The sequence below is a fragment of the Cygnus atratus genome, chromosome 3, assembly GCF_013377495.2.
Source record: "Cygnus atratus isolate AKBS03 ecotype Queensland, Australia chromosome 3, CAtr_DNAZoo_HiC_assembly, whole genome shotgun sequence".
Classification (NCBI taxonomy): Eukaryota; Metazoa; Chordata; class Aves; order Anseriformes; family Anatidae; genus Cygnus; species Cygnus atratus.
In genome coordinates, this window is record NC_066364.1 from 84,433,868 (window position 1) to 84,443,404 (window position 9,537).

At 43.6% G+C, this 9,537-nt stretch overlaps 1 long non-coding RNA gene across 2 annotated transcripts; it reads left to right on the plus strand.

Moving 5' to 3' along the window:
- The first annotated feature begins 46 nt into the window (after window positions 1–46).
- LOC118257085 (uncharacterized) lies at window positions 47–8,988 on the plus strand. 2 transcript variants are annotated; one of them, XR_004781458.1, is made up of 4 exons: window positions 47–218; window positions 2,660–2,710; window positions 3,048–3,114; window positions 3,380–4,333. It is a non-coding gene; the product is annotated as an uncharacterized LOC118257085 (long non-coding RNA). The 2 variants fall into 2 exon arrangements; XR_004781459.2 differs by lacking the exons at window positions 2,660–2,710; window positions 3,048–3,114; window positions 3,380–4,333 and adding exons at window positions 7,412–7,562; window positions 8,771–8,988.
- The last annotated feature ends 549 nt before the right edge of the window (window positions 8,989–9,537 follow it).

Sequence of the window (9,537 nt, forward strand, 5' to 3'; positions counted from 1 at the left end):
CTGTTAACTTGGTTTTATGCCTCTTTTATGTTTTCATAGCCCCATGCAGAATGGTTTCAGCACTATGTGCTTCTTCCGGTACAGAATCTGAGCGCCTTGCTCCAAGTTACTGGCTGAGGAGGTGAAGAGCCTGTGCAGTGGTTCCCCTATCCCAGCTCTTGGGTGCATCCCCTCCACCTGAGATCTTTTGTAAAAACAAAGGAACAATCCTTCTGCTGGTGAGCTAACGATGAGCGTGATGTAATGGGCAGGGAAATATTGCTGCTCTGTAATGTTAAATGCAAAGCTCCAGCTCTTCATTCTCCTCCTCATTTGGGCACGTTAAATTCCCCTACAGCTTGCACTCTCCCCTGGAAGCTGGGCTAACAGCCTCTCACCCTGCTCTGAACAACTTCATGGCTGCTGTCATGCCCCCTCCTAAATTTGCACCTGGATTTGAGAAGTCAGGAAAGAGAGCAGACAGAGCAGTGTGAAGATGGGAGCTGTGAGGGAATTACTGCTCTGCTGTATCCAGAAGGGGATAGGGCTACAGAAGGTTGTTAGTGGCATTTATCTTGGAGGTAAGGATTTATCTGGTGGCAGAGAAAGAGGACCAATATATGAACAGAAGTTAATTTGTGGTTGTGGCTCAACGGCACACAAAAACACGGTCCCATAAGCATAGCAGAACTGATAACGAGCCAAAGAACAGCAACATCAGGAAACAACAATGGTGATGCTCACAGCTTGCTGTAGCAGTAGTGCCTGCAGGACAGGTTAAACTGAGATGAGGGCTCCCATATGCTAGACTCTGCACCACATCAGTGACAGGTGAAGTAAACAGTGAACAACCCCATGGCGAAACAGCAGGAGAGCTGGAGGACACGCTTATACTGGCCACTAGATAGTTCAGTCTTATTTTGGTTGAAGTATTCCTTTTTTCCCACCGTTGTGGGGAAGAACACAGGTAGGTGTGGGGGTTATGCAGGAGCTGAGGCAGCAGTTCACAGCCTCTGTAGCTGAAGCTCGTTGCATACAAAAAGTTCCTTTCCATCCCTGATTCCAGGAGTAAATAATTAAACTGGCAGGCAGAGAAATGCCATCAGGATTAACGTACGTATCCCAAGACACATTTTCAATGAGACAGAGAGACTTTTTTGTAAAATGTTTGTTTTAGTTTTAAAGCCTTTTTTGTTTGTTTTAAAAATGGACTGATTTAAACATTTTTTTTAAGTTTGCAAAGAGGATGTGATTGGGGAAGGACCCCAGATCCTGACACTTAAATGAGTTGTACTCTCTCCTCTTTAGGCTTGCAGTGGCCATGTCTTAGAGCTCACGCATCATGTAGAAAATTGGGCAGTCTGATTTTTTTTTAAAGTTAGTGATTCACCCATTTGTTTATTCTATGAGATACCAAGGGAACCGATTTATATGCCAGCCTTGTTTATGATGGTTGTTTTCAGATTCGTGATGGCAAAAGCCCTCTTCTACTCCCCTTCCTAGAAATGCTACTTCAGAAGATATTTCTGTTACCTAAAGTAGAAAGTTATACAAGCTTGCTGTTTTTGTTTTGCAAGAGCTTTGGAAACAGTCTAGTTTCAACTTGTCTCTAACGCCATTCAATCTGTATTTGTTCTGTTTTACTTTTCTGGCAACTTCTGAAAAGAGGAACTTAGCTTTGTGAGGTAGAATTGATATGAACTGTACCGGACAGGTACAAAGACCCTTTGTCCGTTTATTTGTTTTAAAACTCTTTGGGTTTTAATTGAGCTATTCAATCCATAGGCGTATAGAAGCCGGTAGTAATCCTTGAGTGTGGAAAACCAGCACAAGTCGCTAGAGGGAGCTCAGACATAGCTTCTGAGCCCAAGAAGGAGCTGCTCTACCCCAGTCTGTTACGTGCGTGTTGTCGGTAAATCTTTCCTGTTGAGATAGTTTCAGTGTGGGCAACTACAAACTCTGCATCATGAAAAGCAAACTGAGCTTTAAGACATAGATGATTTGTAAATCAAGTCTGAATTGGGGCAGGGAGGTCCCAAACTTTAATTTGAGTGTCAGCATCAGTAGATACTGCTGGAATACGTTTTCCCAGACCACAAAGATGGGTCACAAGCAGTGTGTTGCCATCCCTGCCTGCCTCCCCCCCACCTCCTCGTGTGTTCCTTCCCCTTCGTTAGATCCTCAGATGGGTATACTGCTGCATGTCCCACTCCCACAAACCCGTACACCCACCTCAGACCCCCTACTTTCCTGTCTGTGTAATTCACCTCACCAAGATCCCAACCTTTTGCCTCTGCCCACCTACCGCCTGCCCCCAACCTCACCCACTCACCCACCTAAAGCACATCAGGTTTCACCAATGCCCTTTGCTTTATTTTAACCTCTCCCTTTATCTTTTCTTGCTCCACCATCCTGAGCTGCAAGCGCAGGTTCAGGCACCACCTGGGCAGGCAGTTTGAGAGGAGCAGTTGAACGCGCCGTGTGTAGTAGCAGTGAGGTTCTGTTGACTGGCTGTCATTACTGTTGTGAAAGTGTTTACCTAATGTTCAGGAAGCGATTAATGAGTAAAGACCTTTATAAACATGCTTCTCTGGTGGCCAGGTAGTTATCAGCCATCAGGCAGTCACTGTCCTCCCCTCATGCAGTAGCTGTTCACGTGGAGGTATTTCTTCTCCTTCAGATAAGAGTTGGCACACTGCAGGCTTTCAATCTGCTACTGGAGCCACAAAAGGTATGTGGTGTTTGTTTTTTTCCTTTAAAAAACACTTGTAAAAATGGTTTGTGTGCCACACCTTGAGAGCCTCTTTGCCAGAGAGCACTACAACACTAGTATGAGTTAGACAAATCATCTAAACCACCTTGGCCAGTCTTTGGCAACTGTGCATTACAGAAAGAGGCCAGATAATATCAGACTGGGGCCTCTTGCCTTTTCCCACCCTGCACATGTTCAGCTGCATAGAGAAAATGAATATGGTCAGTTCATCATTTTGTATGAGTCGAACAAGCTTTAGTAGGTGACAAGTAAGATAGCATTGCTGAAGTAAAGCCTTAAATAAACCGATTCTCAGTCCAGGTACGACACCTCGATGCTATCCCAGAAATTCAGGAAAGGGGGAGAGGACTGTCTCTGTGTTGGTAAGTGAGGCTCCGCTGTGACACAAACCAGTGCTGGGCTCTACTCAGGCTTGGCAGTCACCTGGGGGTGCTGGAGGTATGTCAAGAATATGGCCAAACGTGCTGCGCTGCAGATATTCCCTGCACTGTAGGCCCACTTGGTTCTTTACTGTTTCTCAAAGTTCAGTCGCTGGCCCTGCATGCTGCTGCGCAGGCCAGCTCCATAAATGAGGGGAATTTGCTGGCTCTGCATTACATGCTGTTGTGGTTCTTTCCGTCCTCTCAGTAAATGCTACGTGTGACGACTACTAACTCTGAACTCAGTCCTGTGGCAAGACAGTGGTCTGCAAGCTAACCTGCTTTCTACCGAATGAACAAAAGGATATAGGTTATTCTCGTGGCAACTCTTAGAAAACCTCCTTGTGCTTCTGAGCTGCAGATTTTGGAAAACGTGCCCCATTCTAACATTACAGGCACCAGAAACTCGTTAGGATCTTTTCTATGAGGAAGATGAAAGACATCTTGCCTTTGTCCACGTTACAGGCATCTAAAGGACATTGGAGCTCTCCTGTGAGAAGTTTGGTCAGGGGCTATTTTAAAGCAGTTTCATGGAAGACACAGAAGAAGGTACTCAGCTTCGAAGTGCTGCTTCCCACCCCTGTTTCAGCACAGAAATATCTCTGCAGGGTATGGTGGCCAAGACCACAGGACACTTGGCATTCTGCTCTCACCCCCAAAACTCTGCAGCAATTCTCCTTCACAGAACATCAGAGCAGAGCAAGAGTAGTAGCTGCATGAAACTAAATGCTGTGCTCTCTTCTTCGGGAGCAAGAGGGAGAAAACTTCCACCACTGCAATACTTCTTCTCCCCTTACCAGGAATTCCCTTCTCTTCAGTCTTTGATGGCTGATGAGGAGGTAGCGTTAGTGAGAGGGGCTGACTTCAAGGGAAGCTATGATGGGGCAAAAGCATAAAAACTGCTATAGGGTTAAAAAGAATAGCTGTGTGCTCTGCTTGAAAAATGTGAGAAAGCCTGTGTGCGTTCTACTGAGCAGCTGCAGCTTCTGGGATGAAGATGAGAGTTTTGTGGAGGGCTGACTATTGTAACCCTTCGTGTAAAGGAAATGGGTGCAGAAGACAGGTGGCCTCTTGCAGGAGCCGTTCGAGCTAATACTGGGAAAAAGCAAAGTCTATGGAGGTCAAATTCTGGAGGAATATGATATAAATTCAAAGAGAGCTACAAGGCTCTTGAGAACAGTAACACCTGTTTAGCTGAGCTGTGATTTATAAACGTGGTAAAAATGAGGGGCTGTGTTTCTGTCAGGCTGTAAAACTGGACAATCTTGCTGTGAGGAATGAGTTGTGCTGGTCACTCTGTAAGCCATGTCTACTCGGATGCACAGCTCTTTTGTACTCCAAGTCCTTCACCCCGCCCCTAGAATTTACATCCTCAGATATTTGCAAAGTGTTATCCTGCCTCTGTAGCTATTTTTAGTTTAATAGTATACATTCGGTGTTTTTGATTTTTCCTAGTAGGCGTCTCCGTCTTACTCCCGGATAATTCATTATTTTCTGAATTAGTTTCTTGGAACTGTCTGCTATTTGTCGGTCTTTTCATTGTAGTGAAGTGGCTGAACCGGATTCAGTGTTTTAAATGAGACTTTCAAATGATGACAGCTTTCTACTTCCTTCTCTGCGATCTCATGCTTCTACATAGCTAATATCTCCCACATTTGCCATTCGTCTGGCAAAGCTTTCATCCCTCTGTCTCTTTCAGCATAACTGCCTTCCAGGTTTTAACCTTCCCCTGAATGTCTGAAACGCAGCTCGATTCTCCACTATAGATTAGTTTGCATTTTCTGAATCTTCTCACTTTCTAATTTCTTAGCTGCCTGTGAATTATTTCTGTGCATCTGGAGGAGAAATTTTAAGTGCTTACCTTATGGCCACTTTTCAAATGTTCAGTTGTTGTCATCAAAATGACTGGTGAGATGTCACATAGTGCACAGCCCTGCATGACCCATCAAGAGCACTCTGTCTTTTAACTCTTTATCTCCAATTTACTGTGTGGCCATTTTTATGGCGGAGTATTCTGATGCAAGATTGGTTATTATTTAGCATCATGAGAGAACAGTGTCCTTCTCCCACACTTTCTTGTTTGGTCTCCATCAAAGAAAGCTTGAGTGTCACTGAAATACTGTGGGTTTATCAATCTTTTCACACCTATAAATGTTTCCAGTTCAGTCTGAGAACTAAGAACTGCAGGATGTACTGAACAAAGGTATTGAACTCCGGTGGTAATCAAAACCTTTGACTTCTGCTCTACCTCTGTGGGTCAAGAGTGCCTTTATTGCTTCTTTTAAAAGATTGCTTAGAGTTGTGTTTGAATGGGAATGTATATACAGCTTACAAACAAGAAAAAGAGGAGCGGATTTACAGGTGTCATAAGCTACCATCTGCTCTTTTTTAGTCTCCAGAATTAGAAATAAGCAAAGTAGGCAGAAATAACTTTGTTCAGTTATTATTGTTCGGTTGAATATATATATATTATATATATGTATTATATACACTAATTTTACAAAGTGTGAAACATTTTACGGTACTTGGCTTTCCTTCGTATTTTTGAATTTCAGTATTTGCATCCATTCTACTTTGTGCTCTTCATTTTATTTTTTCATTAATTCTATAAAATGTGCTTTTCTGTAAACAAAACATTATCAAACTGTTGCACATAGAAAGCAACTCTTTGTTGAACTGAATTTAGGAAATGCAGATTTTAATTTTAAGCTTTTCTTTTTTTGTCCCAGTCTAAATGGTTTGTCCCAGTCTAAATTCTAAAGTTCTGTATGGTGTGGCTTTTTGGGGCCTATGGCATCTTGATTATAAAGTCATGTCCTGCATAAATTAAGGATAAGATGTACTGCAGCACTGAGAACTGCAGGCTTAGTTCCAGGAACATTTATTCTCACAGTCTTACAGTGCTGAGTAACTGTAGCTGGTACCTAGACGCCTGCCTTTTTTTTTTTTTATTCCTTTTATACTCACCCACGGTATGTTTTCAAACTCTGCAGTGAATTTTCCATGCGTTATTAGTTAGCCTTATTTCCCAACTCCTCAGCCTAATCTTACACTATTTTTCTTGTGTCCTGTAGTAACTCTTGCAATGACGCAATTCAGAGATCTTAGTTTATTCATTGGGGTACAAGACAATTATCATGATGTATTTTTTAAAAAATCATCTTTATACAGCGTTGTGCAATAGATAGCATATTGCATTCTTTCTGCTACCTTATTATTATTTTAATTAAAAAGTAGTCATGGAACGACATCTTCATTTTTCACTCTAATAAACAAAGAGTACCCTAAAGTTATAACAGTATTTACAAAACAAAAATTACCTCAAAGATTGTTGTCCGAGAAGTATATAAATACTGACAGGAAGGACTTCCTCAGGACGCCAGCAGTACCAAACGAAGGGACAGACAAGTGCTGTCATAAATGACCGTGCAGATTCGTCAGATCCTGCTGGAGGTTCTAGGTGGAAAAAGAGAAGGGACAAGCCCCTTTTTACTTAAAGAATCTGAAAAGATATGGTTTGTGTGCGTTGTGCATGTATGCTTCATGATCCCAAAGAAATTGGCAGGGCCCTTTAGCAATCAAAGTTATTTTACACTGAGGCAGTCTGGTTAAAAGAGGCTTTAAAGAAAGTACCGAAATCTTTAAATATCTGTGTGCAGACATCTATTAAAGAAAGAAGCACCTTCAAATCTGAAAACACAAGATTTTAAGAGAAATAGAATGTCTTTTTTGTGAGCTTCTAAAGCTGATCCAGGTGGGAACCTCCCTTGGAGAGCTGCAGCTGGCAGCAGATCTGGCATTTCTTGTCGTCTTATTGGACAAGGGAAAACTGTAAGTCATCCTACGGCTTTCCCACAGAATAATTTTTGTAGTCCTGCGTTGGCGACACTAACTAGGGAGACAGGTTAACCTTAACCTTTAGTCAAGACTGCTGTAAGCCTTCCATCTAAAATCAGAACCTTGACATTCCTCCCTTGATGTTTGCTGTTTTGAAACCTACCTGTCTAGTTTTCGGTTCCAAGGGCAGGATTGTGAACTGGATTAGAGACTTTGGGTATTTTATTTTTTTTACCCATGCGAGCTGGAGCGAAATTGGAGATGACTACAAACAGAGGAATCTTCCACTTGCCAACTGCACATCCATCTCAAGAAAAAATGAGTTCGAGCTGTCATAATGACATTTTATGTAAGGAAAAAAAAAATAGCCTCGTGTTTTATTGTCTCTCTCATTGGTTTTCAGGTGTCCCTCTACAGCTCTAAAAGTCTGATTTCTTGCTTGTGTAAGCTGCAATTTACATGATTTATTTTGCTCCAGTAGACGTGTTTTAAAGAAATATAGCTGACATGAAATAAGAGATGAAATCTTGAGAGTTTGCAGCTTGCTAAACAAGGTAAGTCTGCCCGATTTGGTGTAAAATTTCAGTCCCTAAGAGGAGAGAGGATTCTCAGCACTGCATACAAGCCTGTGCTTGCCAAGCCATTGCCTAACAATGCAATGCAGGCCTTATCAAATACATACAGCCTGCGAAGCTTGTGCTGTCCTGATCCCTCACAAATGGTCAAGTCTGAGTAGTAATTTTTAAATTGCTTTGCTTTCTGGAAGTGACGGGGGATGAGATATGAAAAAGGGATGAAGGAGAGGGATGAGGGAGAAAAGGCAAGAGAGCAGTAAAGGCAAGCTTCCAGAGCAAAGGGCTGAAGGAAGCACACGGAAGATCCCAGCCAGCCCTGTAAACTATGTCAGAACCCCCCTGCAGCGCGCACGCTCCTTAGAGTTCGACAGTATTATGAGCACAGCTGGAAACTATCCCAGTGCGTAGGAAGGATGAGATGGTAGTAAGAGACCAGCTTGCCTAATGAGATGTTCAGTGACCTCAAACACAAGAAACTGGTTTTGCAGGGTTGCTCTGTAAATCAGATCAACAAAAAGATCCGAATTAAAAAAGAACAAAACCTGTCTTTGTCCTTCCCTCCCCCACTCTTTGTTTTTTGTTACTGAGTCGTTTCACTGACACAGCTGATAGTGTAGGCCTACAAATAACTGCATCAGCACAACTCAAGGAGTTGAGCTAGGAGGTGAGGATCTCATGTGCCTCGGGAGATGGTACACTTGAAATGTGTTCAGGAAGGACATCAGTCTTCCCATCCGAGATGGGAAAAGATGGGCTAGGCAGCAGTGATCTGAAAGAGCCTGTGAGGTAGTACAGATCATGAGCTGAATGTGCATCAGCAGTGGGACACTTCCACAAAAAAGACAGATGTTTGGGCATGTAGAGACAGGGATCGATTCTGGCACATCCCATAACCTTTTCAATCGATTTAGCACTGGTAAAGTGAAATTTCAAGAACACTTCAATTTCCAAATTTCAAGAAAAATGTAAATTTCCCAAATTTCAAGAAAAATGTAAACCAGCTAGGGGGGATTCAGAAAACAACAGGAAAGATGGATGTGTGAAATGACCTGTGAGGAACAGGTTTGGGAAGGCGGAAGAGATGCAAGAAAATTTCCAGCTTTGCAGTGTTGTTGGTGGTGGTTTGTTGTTGTTGTTGTTTTCCTATATATTCCTTGGGAATCAAATCTTTTGTCAATGTACTCTAGGAAGAGGAGAAAGAGTACAGGGCTGAACCTGCATCATGTGGAGATCTAGCCTTGCGTCTCCAGCGGTAAGGATGACAGTGCTGGAGGATATTTCCTGAGGACAGTTGTGAAAGCTGCTGTCACTAGAGGTTTAAAAACAGGCTCGACAGGCATCTATCAGTGGTGGTTCAGGTACGGCACATCTGCCTGTGAGCCTCTGGGATCCAGGCGAGCAGCCTGGCCGTGGGAAGCACCAAATATACGGCTGTGCTTCATTGTGCTGGGCTGTCGCCAGTGTTGCCTGTCACCACATTTTTGCAGGGTCACCGCTGCCACTACCACAACAGTAACGTTCCATTTTGGGTTGTTCTGCTTTCGTTGCTGAGCAGAACCTAAACCCTTGCTGGGGAGGAAACTGAGCATTTTATTTTACTGGTGGGGTGAGTTAAGGTTTTCTTTTCGGTTAGTAGCAGCCCTTAGTTCACCCTCACGACTTGAACTGAAATGTATTGATCATTCATAGCAGTGCCATGTCGGTAAGGAGAGTCCCTGCTGTTAGGCCTCTGAAAAGGGCCTCTCTGCTGCTACACCACTAACAACGGCCTCTCCACAACCGTCTCTGCTTTAACCCCCTGGTCCTCAAGTCTCTTCAGCTGTACCCCGCTGCACTGTCATCCGCCCAAACCCCCGAAGGGGCGACCACCACCCCGCTCCGTTCTGCAGCTGCGGTAAGCGCCCCTCGCCCCCTCACAACGCCCGGGTTGGGTAACGGCCGTAACGGCCGCCCA